Source organism: Camellia sinensis, chromosome 10, assembly GCF_055761805.1.
Source record: "Camellia sinensis isolate YWXY chromosome 10, ASM5576180v1, whole genome shotgun sequence".
In the NCBI taxonomy this organism is placed as follows: Eukaryota; Viridiplantae; Streptophyta; class Magnoliopsida; order Ericales; family Theaceae; genus Camellia; species Camellia sinensis.
The window spans coordinates 170917621-170940485 of NC_138970.1; the positions used below are offsets into that span (position 1 = coordinate 170917621).

General features: G+C 37.5%; 1 pseudogene across 1 annotated transcript in view; it reads left to right on the plus strand.

Annotated features, from left to right (window-relative positions):
- LOC114299214 (putative nucleoredoxin 1) overlaps positions 1–19852 on the plus strand; it is a 28287-nt pseudogene extending 8435 nt beyond the window's left edge. The window contains exons 5-10 of the transcript XR_014343147.1: positions 7143–7174; positions 7628–8073; positions 8195–8237; positions 15910–16334; positions 18726–18729; positions 19397–19852. The product of XR_014343147.1 is annotated as a putative nucleoredoxin 1 (transcript). The remainder of the gene's footprint in view (positions 1–7142; positions 7175–7627; positions 8074–8194; positions 8238–15909; positions 16335–18725; positions 18730–19396) is intronic.
- Positions 19853–22865: the final 3013 nt, after the last annotated feature.

Sequence of the window (22865 nt, forward strand, 5' to 3'; positions counted from 1 at the left end):
AAGAAGGGTGCCATTCCTCAAGAAGGCCAAGAGTGGGTCCATCTAACTTGGGCCCAAGTCAGTGCAGAAGACCATTTTGACTAGTTGAATACTTGGTTGGGGTACATATTCCACCCATATTTTGCGACCGTTTGTAGAGTTGACCGAAGAACCCAGGCAAGCTAAGTCATCAGCGTGACCATTTCTCTCTCAGCAAATTTTCTCAACACTGATGGCCAGGAACTTTCTGATCAAGTTTTTGGCTTGTTCTGCATAAGTGGCCATCCGTTCATCGTGAGCCTCGTAAACTCTAGAGAGTTAGTTGACCACTAGTTGGGAATCACTAAAGATGAGTAGCTCCTCCGCGTTGTAGTGTTCGGCACTTCGTAGGCCCGCTAGTAGAGCTTCATAGTCTGCTTCATTATTAGAAGCTTTCCAGCCCAATCGGATGGCTTGTTCCCAAATGAGTCCTTCAGGAGAAATAAGGATAATTCCTGCCCCTGAGCCTTTTTGGTTAGAAGAATCGTCCACAAACAGCTTCCATACATCTCCAATAAAAAACTTTCATGCTTCGGCTGGGGATTACCCTTTGTGCTGGGCAGTCATAGTGACCAAGACCGAGCTCCCTTCGAAGAGAACAGTTAGTCCCAGAGTAATTCTGCAACAAAGTCTGCCTAGGCTGGAGCTGTGATGGCAATTCGAGATTGGAACTTGATGTCAAACTCTCCAAGCTCCACCGCCCACTTTTCTATTCGGCCTGAGAAATTTGCTCGACTGAACACTGACTTGAGGCGGAATTCAGTGAGGACGTTGATGGTACATCCTTCAAAGTAGTGAACAAGCTTCCTAGAGGCAATTAATAGGGCATATGCCAATTTCTCCAATGGCAAGTATCTAGTTTCGGCATCTAAGAGGGTCTTGCTAACATAATACACTGGTTTTTGCTCCTTTCCATCCTCTTTGACTAGCACTGCACTAACAGCATGATCAGAAACAACCAAGTAAAGGAAAAGCTCTTTGTTGGCGACAGATGTAGATAGGAGAGGAGGAGAGAAAAAATACTTCTTCAAATCTTCTAGTGCTTCGGAGCACTAGCTTCCCCATTCAAAACTAACTTTTTTCCTTAGAAGTTAGAAGAAGGGCTTCATCCGATCAGAGGACTAATTGATGAAACAGTTAAGTGCTGCAGCCATGCCAGCAAGTTTCTGGAGTTCCTTAGCCTTTATAGGCACTTCGAGGTCTTTTAGGGCTTTGATTTGGTTAGGGTTGGCTTCAATGCCCCGCCTAGTCACCATGTACCCCAAGAACTCCCCTGATCCTACTCCAAAGGCACATCTTGAGGCATTCAATCGAAGCTTGTGAATCTTCAGAATTTCAAACACTTGCTCAAGGTCCCTTAGATGGTGCTCGGCCAACTTGCTTTTGACGACCATGTCATCAATGTATGCTTCCATGATTTTACCAAGTTAGTCCTTAAACATTTTGGTGACCATTCGCTGGTAGGTCGCACCAGTGTTCTTCAAGCCGAAGGGCAGCACTTTGTAGCAGTAAGTGCCTTTAGGGCTGATGAAAGCCGTTTTCTCCTGGTCAGAGCTCAACATGGGGATCTGATGGTAGCCACAATAGGTGTCTAGAAAGCTCATGCGCTCATATCCAACCGTTACGTCAATAAGTTGATCTATTCATGGAAGAGGGAAGCTATCCCTGGGGAAAACTTTGTTAAGGCTAGTGAAATCAACGCAGACTCTCCACTTTCCATTCTTCTTCTTCACCACGACGATGTTGGACAGCCACTTTGGGTACTGCACTTCTCGAATGACTCCAGCAGCTAAAAGTTTGTTCGCCTCTTCGATCACTGCATTAGTGTGTTGCCTGGATGATCGTCTACTCTTCTGAACAACTGGTCGTGCTCCTAATTGGACATTGAGTCGATGACAAGCATAATTCGGGTCCAACCCAGTAGTGTCATAGGCCGACCAGACGAACACTTCGATGTTTTTACGGAGTAGAGCCAAAAATTGCTCTTTCTCTCCAACAGTGAGGGAAGTGCCAAGCAGGAAGAACTTGTCTGGGTTTCCTTCTTCAACCAAGACTATCTCTAGGTATTCTACCATCTTCTCGGTTGGCACTCTGCTGACGTCTTCCAAAACTGGCTAGTCAGGTACTTCCACCATCTGCACTTGGTCGCAGGCGTGTTTGGTTTTCATGGCAGCAATGAAGTAGTGTTTGGCCGCCACTTGGTCTCCGTGAATCTCCTCTACTCCATACTTGGTTAGAAAGCGAACGAGTTGGTGATAGGTGGAAAGGACTGCCTCCATCTGGTGAATCCAAGGTCGGCCAAGAATGGCATTGTAAGGAGATGGGGTGTTTACCACCAAGAAGTCAACAGAGACCACCTTGGACTTAGCTATGACAAGCAAAGTTATTCGGCCGAGCGGCCATTCTGTTTGTGAGTTGAAGCCAACTAAAGGAGGGGTGGCAAGTGTCAGGTGTTGCTCACTGAGACTAAGTTTCTTGAAAAGCTCATAATACATGATGTTTACGGCGCTCCCTTGGTCAATCAAGACTCGCTTTACATCGAACTTGTTGGCCACACCAACCGTAACGATAAGGACATCGATGTGGGGGTGTTGGATTCTCTCTAGGTCCTTCTCGATGAACACGATGTTAAATTGAGAAGGTCTGGCTTCTGTCCTGGACTTTTGGGGGGAGGTCCTACTGACATTACTTGTTGAAGGTGGGTGGCTCGTTGGATTTCTCCTCGAAGGGTGTTTTCCTTTTCGAGGTCGGTCATTCCATGGATAACATTGATGACCAACCTTGGGGCATGGTTCTCTTCAAGAGGGACTTAGTCTTGTTCTTGTTTTTTCCTCATTTTATCAATGTCTATCCATTGTTGAAGGTGTCCCGCCATAACTAAGTCCTCCAACTGTTGTTTGAGAGCTCTGTAATTTTGCGTCTTGTGTCCCTTCTCTCGATGATAGGTGCAACGCAGTGTCTCATTGTGCCGAACAGGGTCTCCAGGCATCTTAGCGGGCCAGACAAAGAAGGCTTCCCCTTTAAGTTTCTCGACGAGCCTATATATTGGCTCTTTAAAGACGGTAGTGATGACTTCATAAGACTTAGCCCTATCATCTTCGCTTTCCACTATAGTGTGGTTCTTTTGGCCATAGTTCTTGCGCTGCTCATCCCTCCTTGGCTACTCAGTCCTAGGTGGTTGAGGCAGTCTGACTTCTTCTTCAGCTATCGCAACATGTACTGAGGCAACTTTGTCTTCCACATGAGCTTGTTGCTCTATTCGGGTCCTCAAATTCTTTATGGTGGATGCAGGTCATTTCGTCAACGACTGGCTTAGCTTGTGCGAAGGAGGTAGGCCTTGCTTGAAGTATAGCACGGCCAATTGTTTACTGCAAACATTTTCCTCCAAGTCGCCATATTCCTCCCAATATCGTCGCGCGTACTAGCATAGGGTCTCTTTTCTGTCCTTTCAGATATTGAACAAGGTATCCAACTGCTTTGGGACTCTGCTGTTGGAGACAAATCGAGCTAAGAACGCCTCAGAGAGCTGTGTCCAGTCATAATTCGAACCACTGAGGAGTTTTTTAAACCATTGGAGGCCAAGTTCTCCAAGGTTAAAAGGGAAGACTTTGCACATGAGCGTGTCGTTGCGGTTCCAGAGGGACATCATCTGGCGATAATGGAAAATGTGGGTCAGAGGGTCCATCTTCCCATCATAGAGAATGAATTTCGGCGGGCTATACTTCTGTGAAGGTTCTACAGCTTCTATCTCTGAAGAGAATGGGGTGGACACCAACCAGTCTAGAGCGCGACGCTCTTGTTGGTGTATGGACCGATCCAACTCGTCCATTTCCCTCTCGAGCCGGCGTTCCTCCTTCCTATCTCGTCAACATTCTTCTCTCATGCGTAGCAGTTGCGCCTCTTCTCTGTTATTGTTTAGCCAACTTCTCAAATCGTGTAGTTGCTCGTCGCGGTGGCAATGAAAGGTTTCAGATAGGCGGCTAACAGTCCTTTACCTTTTATGAAAATTCTCTCGTGGGTTATTTTTTTGGAGGTTATTCGTCCTACTGCTGGCCTCTTTACTACGTACCGGAATTGGCCGGCTACGCTCTCTACGAAAAGGGCCACGGCTAGAGTGCTCCTTGTGAGGCAACGGAGTATGTCTCCTTTACGACAGTCCTCCAACGGACTTTCTTAGCTCTGTGGGGTCGTCATGAACTTCATCAATTGGGTACAAAGCTCAGTGATCTCCAAACCCATTGAGTCGATGATGCGATCATGGTGGTCTCTCTCAACAAAAAGACACTGAGATGGCTCGACGACAATGACACGGCGTCGCTCTACTGCATTAGGTAGCTGATCGTCGTGGTCCATAAGGTCATCGTGCACTGAAGGGAATGCCAAACCCTTATCTTTGGTTCTCTCCACCATTGGAGTCCTTTATGCTAGCCCAAAATAGGGTGTATCTTCAATTCCCATCGTCAGCGTTTGTCACGAAGCAAGCAGTGGTTTTCCAACAAACAGCGCCAATTGTGCAGGGGTGATTTTCGCACTATGAAGAAGGGTTGAACTTCGTGGATCAATAGCATATTTTGGGAATTGAAAATCTGAACAGAGTAACAAACGGTGAGGTTTCCCTACCGGGGTTTGGTCAGAAACCTCTACGATGGTAAAGTCAGGGACTAAGGGAAATGAAGAAGAGAGAATACAAAGAGTGTATATATGTTAAGTGTGTAGATTTCAGATCCCTTGAGAGTGAATAGTGCTCACCTTTTATAGGAGAAGGTTGCTTGTCCTCCAAGACCTTCTCTCTCCGCCATTTGTCCAATGTGTCTTATTCATGGTCGTCTCCCATTAAAGGAGGATGGCCACTCTGCCTGACACTCGGGTGCAAGTCTATCTTGGAGGAGGAGGACCACTCCGCCTGACACTCAAATGCAGGTCTATCATGTGTGCGCCTTGTCCCTCTGCACCTCCATGTCTCCATATTCTGTTTAGACAGAGGGAGAGGAACAGAGTTGTTTGTCTCTTGTGAGCCCAAGAAAGATATTCAGTGAATTGGCCTTCTATAAGTTAGTCTACTCCAGAGTGGTTGTCCAACTAGGAGGTCCAACATGTTGCTTGGCCCACTTCGGACTGGTTGTATGCCCAACCAGGAAGTCCACCATGTTGCTCAGCCCGTTTCGAATTGGGTCGAACTACCTTGATTTCCTTGACCAGAAGCAAATGTTTGGTCATTGGGGCAAGCCCCTAGCTCCCCCACTGGTGCGGGTCCTGCTTTGGGCCAAATTCCAAGACTCAATTAAATTTATCCCACTTCATTTACAATTATTTGAAAAGTGACAAAGATAGAAAATGAAATAAGAGAAAAGAAACAGAAAGAAAAATATATTTTCTTACCAGTATTTGATTAGGGCAAAAATTTTGCTAGAATAAAGAGGAATTTGAAATTTTAATTATTAGTATCTCCTACTATTATGGAAAAATGGTTGTGATTGGTGGAGCTCTTGAAACGTAATTTTACACCGTTCTTTGAGTGCCGTGTTTGGTTAGTGATTTCAAAAATTGATTACACACCTACTTTTGAAAACATGTCCACCCAGTCATCCTTTTGAATGTCCCCTGGACATCCGGCCGGTTAACTGGAATAGTGTTTTTTTTTTTTTGCACCTATTATTTTTATATTTTAAGTAAAACATATTTTCAAAATTTTTATTAATTTGTTTTTATGAGTTTTGAATAGAATTTGGGGTTGTGTGTTTGGTTATGAGTTGTAAATTTTTTGAATCAAATATCATATGTAACATCACTCAATTCAAAACTCTTTTCAAACTCATAACCAAACAAATTTTCTACACTCAAATTATAACCAAAAAAATTTGGAAGAGTTTTGGAAATATGATTTGAGAATAGAGTTGTGTTTTGAGCATGTGTGTTTTGGAATTATGATTTGAATGTAGAAAATTTGTTTAGTTATGAGTTTGAAAAGCATTTTGAATTGAGTAAAGAATTTTTGATGTGACAAATGATATCTGATATCTAATACAAAAACTTACAACTCATAACCAAACATACAATTCAAAAATCTATTAAAAGCTCATAAAAAATTTTAAAAATTCTGAAAATATTGTTTTATTAAAAATATATATATAAAAAATGAAAAAAATTAAAGGGTAAGTTACATTGACACCCCTGAGGTTTATGTTTATTACAGTTCCCCTCTTACCTTTTGAAAATTACATCCCCCTACCTAAGGTTTAAAGTTTCATTACAGATTGCTCCCTCAATTGGTTAAATGTTAAGTCAACTAACAGATTATGCTGATGTCAGCAATTTAATTTTTTTAAATACCAATTTTGCCCTCACTGGATAAATTACATTGACACCCCTCACATTTTAGAAATTGCAATCCCCTCTCCAAGGTTCAAAGTAGCATTACCAATTGCCTCCTCGATTAGTGTTAGTTGAAAAATAATTCATTGAAAAAAAATTAATTGAAGAAAAATTTTGTTAGTCAAATTTTAAAATTTCTTTAAAAACCAATGTAAACTCATTTTTTGAATTTACGTTTTTTCCTCAAATTTACAAATTGAGACAACTATTTATAAACCAAAAAAATTATCAAAGAAGTTTTTATGACATTTTTTAAAATTTTTGTAAATATAAATTGAAAACTGAAAACAAAATGGTTACCAAACAGGCCTCAGATGGTAAAAATGTTGTAAAATTAACAAACAATTAAATAAGTTACCAACATAAGAAATAACTTATCAAAATATTCTTAGGTTATGTATGGTTTGATTTTTAGAAAAAAAAAATTAAAATTAAAAATTAATTTGGTTAAGAAATAAAAAATAAAAAATAATTATCATTTTTATATAATTTTTATTTTTCGAGTGGTTATAAATAATTTTTTTTGCAAATTAAATATATTTCTTCATATTTATTTTTATTAAATTAGTTTTTTTTTTTTTAAGTGTCAGGAGAGGATCCGTATTAAATTGAAACCTCAGGCGGTATCAATGTAATTTACCCTTTAAAGTATATGTAAACATTAAGGGTAAATATGTCATTTTAACTTAAAAGTTAACACCGTCAAATAATTACACTGTCAAGGGGAGTCAGTGTAATTTCCTAAATGTGAGGGAAAAACTGTAATAAACATAAACCTCAGGGGGTGTCAGTGTAATTTACCCAAAATTAAAAAACTTGCCCCGTTCCGGTTGACCAGCTGGTTTACCAGTCAGACGACTGGTTAAGCCAAATTTCAAAAAAAAAAATCCCGCCTGACATAGAATTTTTTACAGAGTTTTCTTTTTGTTGTGGAAATATAATTTGAAAGATGTATCCAAATATGGCATTGGAATGTAGGGGTGAAATTATAGTTTGAAAATCTATCCAAACACAGCCCAAGTTTTCTTGGGTTTCATTTTTGCTAGAAATTAAAAAGTTAATTACCATATTAATATGTATTGTATAAAAAATTAACTTTCTAGTAGTTTCCACCACTTTTATGCTAAACAAATTCAGGAAAAAAAAAAAAAAAAAAAAAACTTTACTTGCTTTTTTTTTCCTTATTTTCCACCACTTTCATCTTAATCAAACTCAGCCTATTTTGAGAGCTTGAAAGGAAGATGGTTGGCCTGTATTTCTTAATGACTGCTCGTAAAGGATGCCTCGATTTCACCACAAAACTTGTGGATTTCTATAGGAAACTGAAGGAAAAAGGCCCGAATTTTGAAAATGTGTCAGTATCTTTGGATGAAGAAGAAGAGTCTTTCAAGCAAGGTTTCGACACTATGCTGTGGCCAGCTTTGCCTTTCAAGGACAAGAGCTATGATAAACTTATTCGATACTTCGAGCTTAGAGCCCTTCCAATATTGGTTATAATTAGTCCAGATGGGAATACTCTAAATCCAAATGTTGCAAAGTTTGTTGAAAAACATGGTGTTGAAGCTAACCCTTTTTCACCCGAGAAGGTAGCTGAGCTTACTGAGATTGAGAAGGCAAAACTCGAAGCACAAACTTTGGAATCAATTTTGGTTTCAGGTGAAAATGATTTTGCAATTGAAAAAAGTGGTTCCAAGGTATGTAGTTCTTAGAAGTGAGTTTGATTAGGCTCATTTGTTAGGAAATTAATCCCCCATTGTTACCATTGTGATCATATTACTTGGTCTTTTTGTGGGTTAGGTCCCAGTGTCTGAACTTTTCAAAAAGAACATTCTTCTCTATTTCTTGGCCCAATTATGCCGAGTCCAGATCCCCTCCTTGCAATTCCTCCTTCATCTCCTCCTTGCAATGGCTGAGATTAGCCGTTGCACATCCAACGGCCATAAAAAAATAAATAAATAAATTGAAATTTCACTTTCCCGCCCAAAATAAAACACAGCCTATACACACAGATTTTCGTTTGGAATCACAAGCATAAAAACACACACTCATTCCTTCTTCTTTGTCGAACCCACCCTCACCGGCGACCCAATACCGGTGGCAACCCAGTCTCGACGCTGTTACAGATCCGACGACGGTGAAACACTTTCGACGCCATTACGCTCTGTCTCTGTAATTGAACTGCATTTTGGCAAACCAGAGCCATCGCACTCTTCTCCTCTACCTCATCGGCAGATCCCCGCTACAACGACCCACTCCCCAAACCGAATCCATTGCTTTGCCCTCATTATGTCTTCCCTCACTTTGCAAACCAGAGGTTAGTCTTCACTGTCTCTGTCTCTGTCTCTGTAATTGAACTGCATTTTGTTTGTTCGTTTGGAATTTTTTTGTGACTGTAATAACAATTATCTTGCAATCTGTAATAATTGTTAATTCAAACAATCATTGGAATTACAGTTACAGACTTTAATTCAAAACTGACTTCTATTTTACTGTAATAAAAATTGCTCTTTGGAATTTTGTTGTGACTGTAATAACAATTGTTCTTTCAATGTGAGCAAACTTTGTGCCAGAGCATGTGAGCAAACTGTAATAACAATTTTGTTTTTTCTTTAAGAACACCATATCTATTTTGTTGGGTGTTTCTAGTTCCTCTTGTTGGGAAAATTGGAAACCTCTATCCTCAAAGCATGTTTCACAGATCATGAATGACAATTGACAAGGGTTCAATTTTAGTCTGTTGTTGTGACCAATTGAGCTATCAGTTTGACTTTCATTTCAACTTTTAGGTATATGCTATATTCTAGAATTGGCCACTAATCTACTTTCAACTTGAAGTAGACAAAATTCATTGATAATTATAGAATGACTTTGTTAGATTATCTTATTAATTATGCTAACACAAACTTTCATGTGCATCCATAATTGAATTATGCCAGTGCATTATTCTGCATATTAAAGATATTTAATGCAAATGATTTCAGAAATTGAAAAGATAATTTTTAGACTTGCCAAACCCTGTGTATTTATTATTTGATCTTAATTAGGTCTCACTCTTTAGTTCTGATTTCTTGTTTCTTTATCCAAGTGTGACAGTGAGTTCATTGATCATAGTGCAGATATTGTGTTTTTTTATGTAGCTAAGATTTTATTTATATGGGTTTTCAATTGCATTTTCATATGGACATGGAGCCTGAGAATGATTGTGCTTGGAAGCCAAAACAGGAAATGACATTTGATTCTGAACAATGTGTGTATGATTTTTATAATACATATGGAGGAAGAATGGGGTTTAGCATAAGAAGGGATTTTTGTAGCAAGAACAAGTTCACTAACCAACTTATTTGTAAACTTTTGGTTTGCAACAAGGAAGGATTTCGGAAGGTTGACAAACGAGACCCATTTGCAAAAAACCCTAGAGCTAAAACTAGGACTGGTTGTGAGGCTTGACTTTATGTTAAATTAGATGAGGGTACTGGGAAATTTGTTGTGACTGATTTCAAAGAAAAACACAACCATGATCTTATATCACCCGAGTGTGCCCACATGTTGCCATCACAAAGAAAGATGTCAACTACCCAAGCAATTGAGTTAGATTTGGCGGCACAATCTGGTCTTCATTTAGGCCAGTCTTTTGAACTCATGGGTAGGGAAGCTGGTGGGAGGCAATGTCTTGCGTTTACAAAATTAGATCAAAAAAATTATTTGAGAACTAAAAGACAACAAAGTTTAGCATATGGGGAAGTAGGCAATGTGTTGCAATACTTTAAAGGAAAATCTTTGTAGAATCCTTCTTTCTTTTATGCTTTTCAGTTAAATAATGAGGAGCAAATAACGAATATGTTTTGGGCCGATGCACAAAATAATCATGGATTATGCCCAATTTGGTGATGTTGTCACATTTGATACGACTTACAAGTTAAACAAAGAACATAGACCCTTTGCATCTTTTGTGGGATTCAACCATCATACGGAAACAGTTATACTTGGTGCAGCCTTGTTGTATGATAAGGTCGCCGAATAGTTTGTATGGTTGTTTCAAAATTTTCTAGAGGCTATATCAAGAAATGCACCAAAAACTTTGTTCACTGACCAAGATGCTGCAATGGCTAAAGCCATACCCATCGTTATGCCTGACACAAGTCACCGATTATGTACTTGGCATTTGATGCAAAATACATTAAAACATGTTAATTGTTTGTTCCAAGATAAGGGGGTAAAGGGTGTACTAAATAAATTCTTCTTTGATATTGAAAATGCAAATCAATGGAAGTTAAAGTGGGCAGAAATGCTTGATAAATATGATGTTCATGAAAACCATTGGTTGAAATTGACTTTTGCGGTGAAAGAAAAATGGGGCTGGCCATATGTTAGATCAACATGAGCTGCGGGAATGAGTACCACGCAACTTAGTGAATCGTTTAATGCTTTTTTGAAGGATTACATTCGTTCTAATTTTAACTTAAATGAATTCTTCATGCATTTCGAAATGGTACTTTACGAGAAGTGATACAAGGAGTTAGAAACAAGATATGCTTTATGCCAGAGGTTGCCAAAGATGAAAGCAACAATAAGAATGTTAATTCAAATGGGCAATGTGTACACAAAAAAGATTTTTGAGGAATTTCAAAATGAGTACTTTCGATCCATTGAATTGGACATAGAAGCAATTGAATATGGCGAGGCTAGTACCATTTACACAGTTGTTGATGTTGGTAACAAACATACAAGGAAAGTGAAGATGGAGAGGGATGGCTCTTTGGGTTGTAATTGTACAAAGTTTGAAATGGAGGAAATCTTTTGTTGTCACTCATTGAAGGTTATTAGAGACATATTGAAGATGAAAGAGGTTCCTCCACAATACATTCTAAAGAGGTGGACCAAATAAACAAGCGCCGAAACTGTGAAGGACATTAAGGGGAATGGCATTCAAGTAGATGTGAAATTCCAACAAGCCTCGCGGTATAAGACATTGATGACCGCATTTAGAGCACTAGCAAGTAGAGCTACTGAAACTGAAGAAACTTATGATTTTTGTATTGCACACCATGCTACATAAGGTGCAAATGTTGAACGCAAGTTAAGTGCTTATTTTGGTGTTGGAAATGAAGTAAGTAATGATGATGACACCCAAAGCTTTGAAGTGGATTGCGAAGATGTGAATCATGTTGTGAAACCAAAAGAATTGAAGAAAAAAATGGCAACTAGTAAGGGCAAAAGGAGGGTAAAAGGTGGATTCGAAGCAATGTTAGTAGCGAACTCTAAAAAAAATCCCGTGCTAAAAGCTTGGCTTCGTCAAAATCTATTACAAGTCCAATAGTTAGTCCAATAGTTACACCTTCTCCATTATCTGTTGGAGAAGATATCTATGTTCATCAACATGTTCCTCCTCTTCAACCTCTTCCTCCCCTTCATCTTCTTCCTCCATCTTTGGCCATGGGTGGTAATTCTATTCCTCTGCCATTGACATATCCCACATATCATGTAAGTGTTAGTTTAACATTATACTTTTTGTGTGTATTTTTTGCGAAGCCTAATATATGACCTTATTGTAGGAAAACAATTTGCGGGAGATGTATGTAGTGCCAAATTCTTTGCCAAATTCAATGCCTCAACGGTATTCTACTCAACCAACATTTCAGTCACTACTTCAAGGTTTATGTGGATATGACATTGCGTTTCGATATTCTCAAGAATCAAATAGTCCAATGTGTAGTCAAGTTTGTCCTTGCTGTCTTTTTAATTTTTAGTTGCTGAAAATTCTGGCTTTTTAGTTACTTAAAATTCTGTGATAGCATGTATTTACTTGCTGAAAATTCTATCTTTTTCCCTTTTAGGCTATGGACAAACAGAAACAGAAGCAAACTGATGCTGAAATTGGGCTGGAAAACGAAGTCATAACAACTGAAATTTTGAAGCAAACTGCTGCTGGAAAGTGATGTTGCTAGTATGAAGCAAACTGCTGGAAAGCAAACTGTGGAGCAATGTGTGTTCAAATGTTAATGGCTTGTATGTGTGTTCAAAGCAAACTGTGAAGCAATGTGTGAAGCAAACTGCTTAGCAATGTGTGAAGCAAATTGCTTATATGTGTTAATTTAGATGGACTAATGTGTTAATTTAGATAGACCAATGTAAGCAAACTTCACTTGATGTCAATTTATAGTTGATGTTAATTTACACTTGATGTTAATTTACACAGCTTTTTCATTTGTTAGAAAAATTATCCCATCTGTTGTACTGCTGTCCATTTTTTGATTCTGCTGGAACTGTATTTAACCTGTATTGGTGCCCATGTTTGTATTGCTGAAACTGTGTTGTAACTGTATTGGTGTGCATGTTTGTATTGGTTCTGGTATGCTGGTTCTGGTTCTGGTTCTGTTGTTCCGCTGATCACTCATATGTTCTGCTAGTAGAATGCTAGTTCTGCTGTCATCTAGTTCTGCTGGTGGTATGCTGCTTTATCTGTTCTGCTGGTGGTATGCTGGTTCTGCTGTCATCTGGTTCTGGTATGTTGGATCTGCTGCTAGAACCATAACATGTTGGTTCTGGTATGTTGGATCTGGTATGCTAATGATAGAACCATACATGTTGGTTCTGGTATGCTAATGATAATGATAGAACCATACATGTTGGTGCCAATGTTGGTTCTGGTTCTGGCATGCTAATGATAGAACCATACATGTTGGTGCCAATGTTGGATTTGCTGGATCTGCTGCCATACTCATAGAACCATAACATGTTGGTTTTGGTATGCTGCTGCTATTAAACCAAAACGTGCCATACTGATAAATGGTTCTGCTAGAGCTTCATGCTGCTGCCATACTCAGAACCATAACATGCTAACAGATAATAGATAAACTTGCTAACAGTTTATCATGCTGCTAATGATAATAAACTTAAGTCATAAACTTAACTTAAGTAAGTAATGAAGATAAACTTAAGTAAGTAATAATGATGCTAATGATGATAAACTTAAGTAAGTCATGTTGTTGCCATACTCAGAACCATAAGTAAGTAATGATGATAAACTTGCTAACTAAATGTTTTCCAAAATTCATTCCATCATTCATTCCATAACAGATAACAAGTTGAATGTTTCCCAAAATTCATTTCATCATTCATTCCACAACAGATAACAAGTTAAGGCCACAAGTTGAGGGAAATCAACCAATGTTAATTCATTTCATAGTTCATTCCATAACAGATAACAGATAACAAGTTGAGGCCACAAGTTGAGAGCAATCAGCCAATGTTTCCCAAAAATCAATCCATAATGAAGTAATGGCAGTTCTAAGTTCAACATTAAAATTCATTCCATAAATATAAGTTACATCATGAAGTACATAAAACCCAAAATGGTACAAACTTCCATTCAGTTTCCCAAAATACAATAAAGTACAAAAGTTACATCATAAAGTACAAAATGATAGAAAATACAGTGAAATACACCATCACTTTGATATTATTTTCCATCCTTTGAAGCCTTTGACCATAGTCATTTTCCATGTAAGCAAGCCTCGTCCTTACATTGTTAAAGTCTTCTACTGTTATAGCATCACAAGTTGTACTGTTGGAATGGATTCTAGACGTAACGTCTTCATCATCTTCATCCACGAACTTGAAGTAATTGCAATGGGGAGTGGAAGTGTTACTCTGCAATGCATGACAATCAGTTAGTTGAATAAGACAAATATTAATGTGACTACTAAAGGAATAAATTTTCCAATGCATACTTACATATTTTGATGGGCAAACAAAGAACAAATGCCCTTGATTTCCATTCTCATTGGTTCTTACAAGATATATGGCAGCGGTTCTTCCATAATTGCATAGCCTCGGTTGTAATCTTATGTTGCTATTGTTAAAAGAAGAAGCCATTTTTTAAATCTGCGTACATGAGAAATTTTTTAAATGGCAGTTCCGTAGAGAAAAGCGATAGAGTGTGAAGGCTATTTGAATTTGAGCCAAACTGAAAACATCTTCACTAAAAATGGAACAATGTGGAACAACTAGTGTAACATCTTCAATTTGAGAGTGAGTGACTGGATTTGCTAGATTAATGTCAGCACTGAAAACATCTTCAATTTGAGCCAAACTAAAAACATTCTCATTGGGCAAAATGTCAGGACTTGCTAGATTAATTAAAACAATGTGGAACAACTACAATGTGGAACAATGTCAGGACTTGCTAGGTTGTCAAGGATTGACTTAACTCATTGTTTCTTAACTCACTTTCATTGAAGCCAATGCAACACCTAGTTCTTAACTCACTTTCATTTTATTTGTAACTTACTAGGATTTTATCATTTATTCTACCCGAAGTAGGTAATTAGTTTTTCAAACACAGAACATAGCATTAATGGATATAACTTTAAACACAGAACAAACTAGTGTCATGGATAATTAGTTCAACTATAATTTTGACAGAAATTTATTTTTGGTGGTAGTTATTCATTGTTCAATTTGCACATAGTTTGCTGTTTGCGGTCTTGTTTATATTTCAATATTGGTTTATATGCTTGAATTCTGTACTGGATTAGTATAGATGTTAGCAGTGCTAAAATAGCATATCACAACATAAAACACTCACTCCAACCTCTTATATATGAAACAGCTCGTAACAAATATGTATAAAGTACACTTTATATAGGCTAAAATAGCATAGAAAAGACTACACCAGTGGAGATGCTTCTAGTATGTAAACAAAAAGAACTTAAGTTGTTTTTGGCTTTAAGGAAAATGGATCTTAGAGATAGTACTAGAGAGCAATTATATAATTTCAAACACAGAACAAACTACTGTCATCGATAATTAGTTCAACTATCATTTCAAACACAAAACAAACTAATTTCACACACAAAACTTAAGTTCAACTATAATTAGTTTTTCAACTATAATTTGAAAACTTAAGCTCAAACTAGTGTCATGGATATAATTTCACAGGAACTCTACAACAATTCTTTACAAAATCAAGTAGAAAATTAATCATTTTGTTGAACTAATTCATCCAAAACCCACAAAATCACACCCACTCTGAAAGCCCTAATTTTTCACTGTTCGAATCCTAAATCAAAGCCCTAATTTTGAAATTTCAAATCTATTTTCTCAATTTCAATCACACAACCCTAACTTCTTAATTTCAGAGTTACAAATACAAACCTAGTTCCTCTATGGCCTCAGAACCCACGTTCTTATCAAGAAATTTCTTCGCTCAGCCGATGGTGGTCGCGGTGGAGCTATGGTTCACAAAGCAAAGAATATTAAGACTGGAGTGGGTCGCCGTCGGGTCGCCGGTGCCGTCTGGGGGACTTGTCGCTGGTGAGGGTGGCTTCAGTGGAGGAGGACGGGTGAGTGCGAGACTGAGTGAAAGTGAGAGCGATTGTGCTTGAATGTATGACTATAGCAACGGGTGGGAATAAAGTGAAATTTCAATTTCTTTATTTTTATTTTTTATTTTTTATTTTTTTTATGGCCGTTGCAAGAAGGAGATGAAGGAGAAATTGCACGGAGGGGATCCGGACTCCAATGGTGCAGACCATGCCGTGCTTTTCTACCGAAGTTAATCTCAATATACGACGAGATTAAGGCCAAGGACAATGCATTCGAAATAATTTTCATCTCAAGTGATCGCGATCAACCCTCCTTTGATGACTTCTTTTCAAGCATGTTGTGGCTAGCCCTCCCTTGAGATGATGAGCGAAAGGCATCCCTCCAACGTAGGTTCAAAATCAGAGGAATTCCTGCACTTGTTGCTATTGGACCTAGTGGTCGAACACTCACTACAGAAGCCAGGCTGCTGTTGCAAGCCCACGGTGCAGATGCCTATCCCTTCACCGAAGAGCACTTGAAGAAATTGGATGAACAGATGGAGGAAATGGCAAAGGGGTGGCCTGAGAAAGTGAAACACGAACTCCAGGCGGAACATGAGCTCACACGAATCCGTCGTAGTGGTTATTGTTAGTGTGTTAGCTTTATGTTAGTGGTTTAGACTTTATGTATAGTGTAATGTTAGTGCTTTAGCTTTATGTTAGTGGTTTAGACTTTATGTATAATGCAATATTAGTGCTTTAGATTTTCATCATTACAATTTGTAAATCGTCTCCTATATAAGGAGCCCCTAACCATATGAATAAATACAATCTATTCTACCTCTCTATACATTATTCTAATATGGTATCAGAGCAATAGGTTAAACTCTTGGTGTTCTTCGTCTTCCGGTGGGTGCCAACCTTGCCTTGACCGTCCGCCGGGCCTCAACCTATTCTCCTTTTGAACTTGTTGACAGTCGTATTGACAACAGCTCTACAATATTGACGCTTGAGTTCACTACTGGGCATGTCTCAAGACCATGCACCATCATCTTGCTTCTGCACACCAACATTACTGGTTACTCCGTGATCTCCGGCTTAGCCATGGGCATGGAACCCATGCACCATCATCTTGCTTCTCTCAATGCCAAGATTTGTGCTGCTTCTACCACGTATTGTCGGGCACCTCCATTGTAAAACCCATCTGGGAAAATGCAGATTACAACACTCCTTAGCACTACAAATGAATCAAGTGCCTCTGGGTGTTGACACTCTTCTATGTATGTCCAGCTTCGACATCCTTAGCGTCGCAGACTTCATTTTCATCTACAGGCGAGTCCTCGACCCTCTAATCGCCAGGCTACGAAAACCTAGCCCTTAGAGGCCTCACCGAGCTTCCAAGAATGGGGATCGGCCTTGTCATAGCCATCGTGCTGGAACATTTCCACAGCCTTCTCAGCTTCTTCAACAGCCAGCAAACACACACACACAAAAAAAATAAATAAATAAATAGCAGCAGCTTTTTCAGAGACCAAAGCTTGACTGAGCAGAGTCTTGACCTCCCATGCCGAGTAAGGAAAGCCCTTTCTGGCATACGAGTTGAGCAGAGCAGCACTCGATTCCTTCACAAGACTCGCGAACACGTTCTCAACGTCGTCGTTTCTCGTCGTGGCCTCCAACAGAGTGAGATCGTATCTATACCGCTCGAACGCTCTCGACCCAAACACCTTCGACACCGTCGATCCCTCTGGCACCATCATAGGCCATGCTTCTCTCCTGCTGCTCCAAAACTGGGGGGTACACCTTCCTCTGTTTCTGGTGTAGAGAAACCCAGGCCTAAAAGATGCTTCTGTTGCAGCTGAGAAGCAAACAAGGAACGGAAGAAGAATAAGGAGTGGACTCAGTGGTAGGGAAGAAGAAACTTGTTTTCTTTAATCTGGGTGGGTACTCTTGTTTTCTTTAATCACCCTCTTTCCAATACTCTGACCAAACCCCACTCGGCTCCCCACTACCCAATTTTAATTTTTTAGCTTATTTTATGTATCTCCATATTCTTTTTTTATTATAATACCAACACATCCACCGCCCCATCCCTCACTTTCTTTAAGCCCCTCTTTCCCTCACATGGGTTTGTCCCCTCTCCTCTCATATTTTCAACTTTTCTTTCACTTTTTCCCAACGTCTTTGCTCTGCTAAAGACGTGGCCACCAACATATACCCAACACCCTATTTCCACTAAACTTTTCTTTCCACTCATTTCCTCCATTCCCCACTTTTATTTTCTTATATAATCAACATACCCATCCTTCTTTTCCCCACTCAACTATATTATACTAGCCTTCATTGATTCCACTGGCTTCCAACATTTCATTTTATTTATTTATTATTATTATTATTATTATTATTATTTTCACCACAAAAAAAAACTACATTCATTCCAGTTGCTTTTTCTGCATTACCACACCTCCCATTCGAGTTTGCACAACACACTTGTTTTATTCATATCAGGGATTCACCCCGCTCACCATTCTACACCAAAAAAAAAACAAAACAAAACAAAACAAAACGGCTTTGTTTTCTTTTCTGCAGACGGCCACACCCCGACATCCCTTCTCTACTCTGCCGCCGGTTTCTTCTTCTTGCCTCCGTCCTGGGCGGCCCTTGCTGGTGTTGCCTCCGTATTTCCCACTCCACTGGGCATGATCACTACTCTCTGCTCCTCCACTACAGCATATGGTGGACCTCCAAATCGGAACATAACGGTGGCCTTCCGCTTCAGTTCCTCATTTTCCGTCTTTAGCACACTTATCTCTGCTCGCGCATCCTTATACATGCGCTGGAGCAGAGCCAGTTGGGCGTTTAACTGCTGCACCTCATTTGTCCTACTCTGCAGCCGGTGCGACAGGTTTGTGACCGCCGTCATGGTCTCCACACATGACTTCAAAGTATACTGATTTGCCTCAATATCAGTTTGCACCGCCATTTTTTGCTCCACCGACCGCATCGGAAAGTTCAACGGAGCAAAACCAGAGGCGCACCACCACAATTTTCTACAACGGTCCGACATGACCCCGTAAACTGTCCCGACATTGATTCCGGTCAGCTTCTACAACGGTCCGACATGACCCTGTAAACTGTCTGCTACAACGGTCCGACATGACCCCGTAAATTGTTTTCTACACCGGTCCGACATGACCCCGTAAACTGTCTTCTACATCGGTCCGACATGACCCCATAAACTGTCTTCTACATCGGTCTGACACGACCACACAGTGTCTGCTACAACGGTCCGACATGACCCCGTAAACTATCTTCTACACCGGTCCGACATGACCCCATAAACTGTCTTCTACAACGGTCTGACACGACCATACAGTGTCTCCTATCCCATTTTTAATTTTATTTGTCCGCTTATTTTCCTGTTTTATTACTCTCTCCAAACTCAAGTTGGTTAGTTCCTATTCTCCTTGAGTTTGAGGGGGGCTGTTAGTGTGTTAGCTTTATGTTAGTGGTTTAGACTTTATGTATAGTGTAATGTTAGTGCTTTAGCTTTATGTTAGTGGTTTAGACTTTATGTATAATGCAATATTAGTGCTTTAGATTTTCATCATTACAATTTGTAAATCGTCTCCTATATAAGGAGCCCCTAACCATATGAATAAATACAATCTATTCTACCTCTCTATACATTATTCTAATAGTTATGTTTGCAATGGGTGTAGGGAGATGGGGCATGGCTGGTCATTTTATTGCAAGGTGTGTGACTTCGATCTTCACCCCAAGTGTGCACTCAAGAAAGATGACCCAAAAGAGAATTGTGGAGGAGCACTGGGAAAGGTGAAGGAGGGATGGACTTGTGAGGGAGGCATCTGCCGCAAAACATGAGAAAGCATAGCTATATACCTATATATATATATATATATGTATGTGGATGGAGGTGTCTAGTGTGCTATCCTATGCTAAATAAAAGTTTGTTGTGCATTTTGTGTGGAGATGTCAAGAAGTAGAAGTATTTGGGAAGTGAAATGTGAATGGATGTGAAGACGTGTTCACATCCATGGTTGGAACTTTGATCTAGATCTTCAAATAACTATTGTTATATGAAGCTTACAATTATGTATCTTTCATTAGCTGAATCCATTTTAGATTTTGATGAATTTGGGATTTGGAGTTATTCTATTCCCCCATTTAATATCAAAAGCTTATAACTTAAAAAATAACTACTCGTTCTCTTTGTATTTCTCATGAAAAAAAGAGATGACAGATGACAATAATTTTTCGAATTTACTAAAATTTTAAATTCTGGAATTCAAAATTTATATTCTTACATGTTCTCTGAGTATGAATTTTTATTTATTTTTGATGTTTTTGTTTAGAGAAGAGGAAAATGACGCCTACCTTTTTTATTTTTTGACTGAGGATTGAGATTTTTTAAATTCTTCAGTTCAGTGAAATCAAAATATTCTCACCTATCTTCTAGGTATTGAACTCACAATTTTTATTTATTTATTTATGTTTTTTATTTATTATGGATTATGGACACAAGCATTGTTCTAATTGATATATCACATTTTTTGAGTCCGGATCCTCTCCGGCCTCTCTCTTCGACTGTTCTTCCGGGCAACAACTCAAATAGAGTTATGTCACCGATAAAGAAATAAACAGTTCAAATTTATTTTTTTAAATAAAAAAATTTCAAAATACACCCACAATGAATCATTCCCTTTTCCTCACACTCCTCTCTGTCCCTCACTCACGCACACGTCACGGGTCACATGCCACTCTCTCTCCCCCCTCTCTCTCTCTCTTTCTCTCTCTCTCATTTCTAATAAAAAAATTAAAAAAATTATTTTAATCTTTTTCATTTTATTTTCATAATATATATATAATTTTTAATATAAAATTTTAATTTTATAATATTAATATCATTGAAAATATACTTTTAAAATAAGACTAATATTAAATATATTTAATAAAAATTTAAAATAAATAAAAAGTAATTATGATGTTTAGTTATGTTTTCAAATTATTATTTTTTAAATATAAAAATTAATTTGATGAAATAAACACACAAAAATTATATATTTTTAAAATTCTCAAAAATAATCCTCAATCAAAAAAAAATCATATGAAAATAATGACTTTTAATTTAATTTTATTAACCAAACGAGTTTATAATTTTTTTTAAAGGAAATAAAAAAAAAAATCTATATTTGATTTACACCTGTGCATAGATTGAATTTATGTTTAAAAAAAAAAATTTACATCTATGCGCAAAAGTCATTAATATTTTCATATATTTTTTTTTGGAATGAAAATTATTTTTATATTTTAAAAATAATACTTTGAAAGCATAACTAAACATAGTAATTACTTTTTATTTATTTTAAATTTTTATTAAATATATTTAACATTTGTCTTATTTTAAAAATATATTTTCAATGATATTAATTTTATAAAAATAAAATTTTATATTGAAAATTGTATATATATTATGAAAATAAAATGAAAAAAGATTAAAATACTTTTTTATTTTTTTATTAAAACGTGATAGAGAAAGAGTGTGTGTAATTTAATATTTTGTTGGAAATGAGAGAGAGAGAGAGAGAGAGAGAGAGAGAGTGAGTGTGCGCGCGCTGTGAATGTGTGTGCCAGTGAGAAAGGGCCGGAGAGGGAGTGTGTGTGTGCTGTGAGTGTGTGTTAGTGGATGTGTATTTTTTTTTGTTCAGAGAAATAAATCTGAGCCGTTTATTTCTTCATAGGTGACGTGTCTCTATGTAAGCCATCGCTCGGTGGAACAGCTGGAGAGAGAGACTGGAGAGGATCCGAACACACATTTTTCACCCAACTCATAATTATTTGAACATTTGAGATTCATCAACCTTCAAAGTTTTATTATTAGTTTGTAATATTACTGTTGTTACATTGAATATTTATTACGCTCTTGTTTGGGATGTGGTTTAATTTTTTTAGTTATTTTAGTTTGGTGTTAAAAAATTTCGTTTGGGATAGATTTTTTAATTTTTTAATTTTTGTGAGAAAAAAAATAAAATAATTATAATTTGGATGTGACATTTTGTCGGATTATGGGTCACTGCTGTGGTAAATACACAGCAGTGACTGCTGTGGTTCATTTTGTGATGCATTGTGGGTTTATTTTTATGATCTGAACCGTTCATTTTGTAGGATTTGTTAAGTACTTCAAGCCTACCAAAAATCATATTAATGGGATATCAACAACTATATGATCGAATTGCATATTTTTATACTATTTTTTAAAAGAAAAATTTCTTGTTTGTTTTTTTGGTTATCAATCATATAGTTATTGGTATCCGATTAATATGATTTTTGGTAGGCTTGAAGTACTCAACAAACCTTACAAAATGAACGGTTCAAATCATAAAAATAATCCCATAATGCACCACAAAATGAACCACAACAGCCACTGATGTGTATTTACCACAGCAGTGACCCCAAATCCCATTTTGTCATATTGGATTAAAAAATCTATTTTATCTTTTTGTGACTAAAATAGTCTCAACCAAGCCAAACCAAACCTTCAAGCCAAACATAGCCGTTGATATCATCATCACATCTTCAATTGTCTTATTGGAATATATTTTCTCTCAAAACTGATCTCACAAAAAACAAAAGATTTTATAGAAAATTAATCTGTTTGAAAAATTAAGTTTTTTATTTTTTGTGTTTTTTTTATTTTTAGTGAATAGTTTTAAAATTTTAAGCATTCTTTTTATTTTTTTAGATGCATCTTACTTAGATGTGTCTAAAAAGTAAAATATTTGTGAAAAAATATTTCAAAAAATTAATAAATACACAAAAATACGAAAAATGTATTTAATTTTCGTAATTTTTTTTGTATTTTTGATATTTAGTAAATTTTTTAAAGATTTTTTTCACAAAATTATACTTTTTAAGTGTATTTATGTTATGTGTGTCTAAAAATTTTTAAAAACTACTTAAAATATTAAAGAAATTCAGTAAAAATAAAAAAAAAATATGAAAAATAAGAAAGTAAGATTTTCTAAAAAGTGTTTTTCGAAAATTCAAACCAAGCAAAGTGAATAAAAAAAAAAAAAAAAAATTTCCCGTAAGTGAACACAAGTAGAAAATTAAGGTTGAGTTTGGTTTAGTTTTCGGTTTGTGATTCTC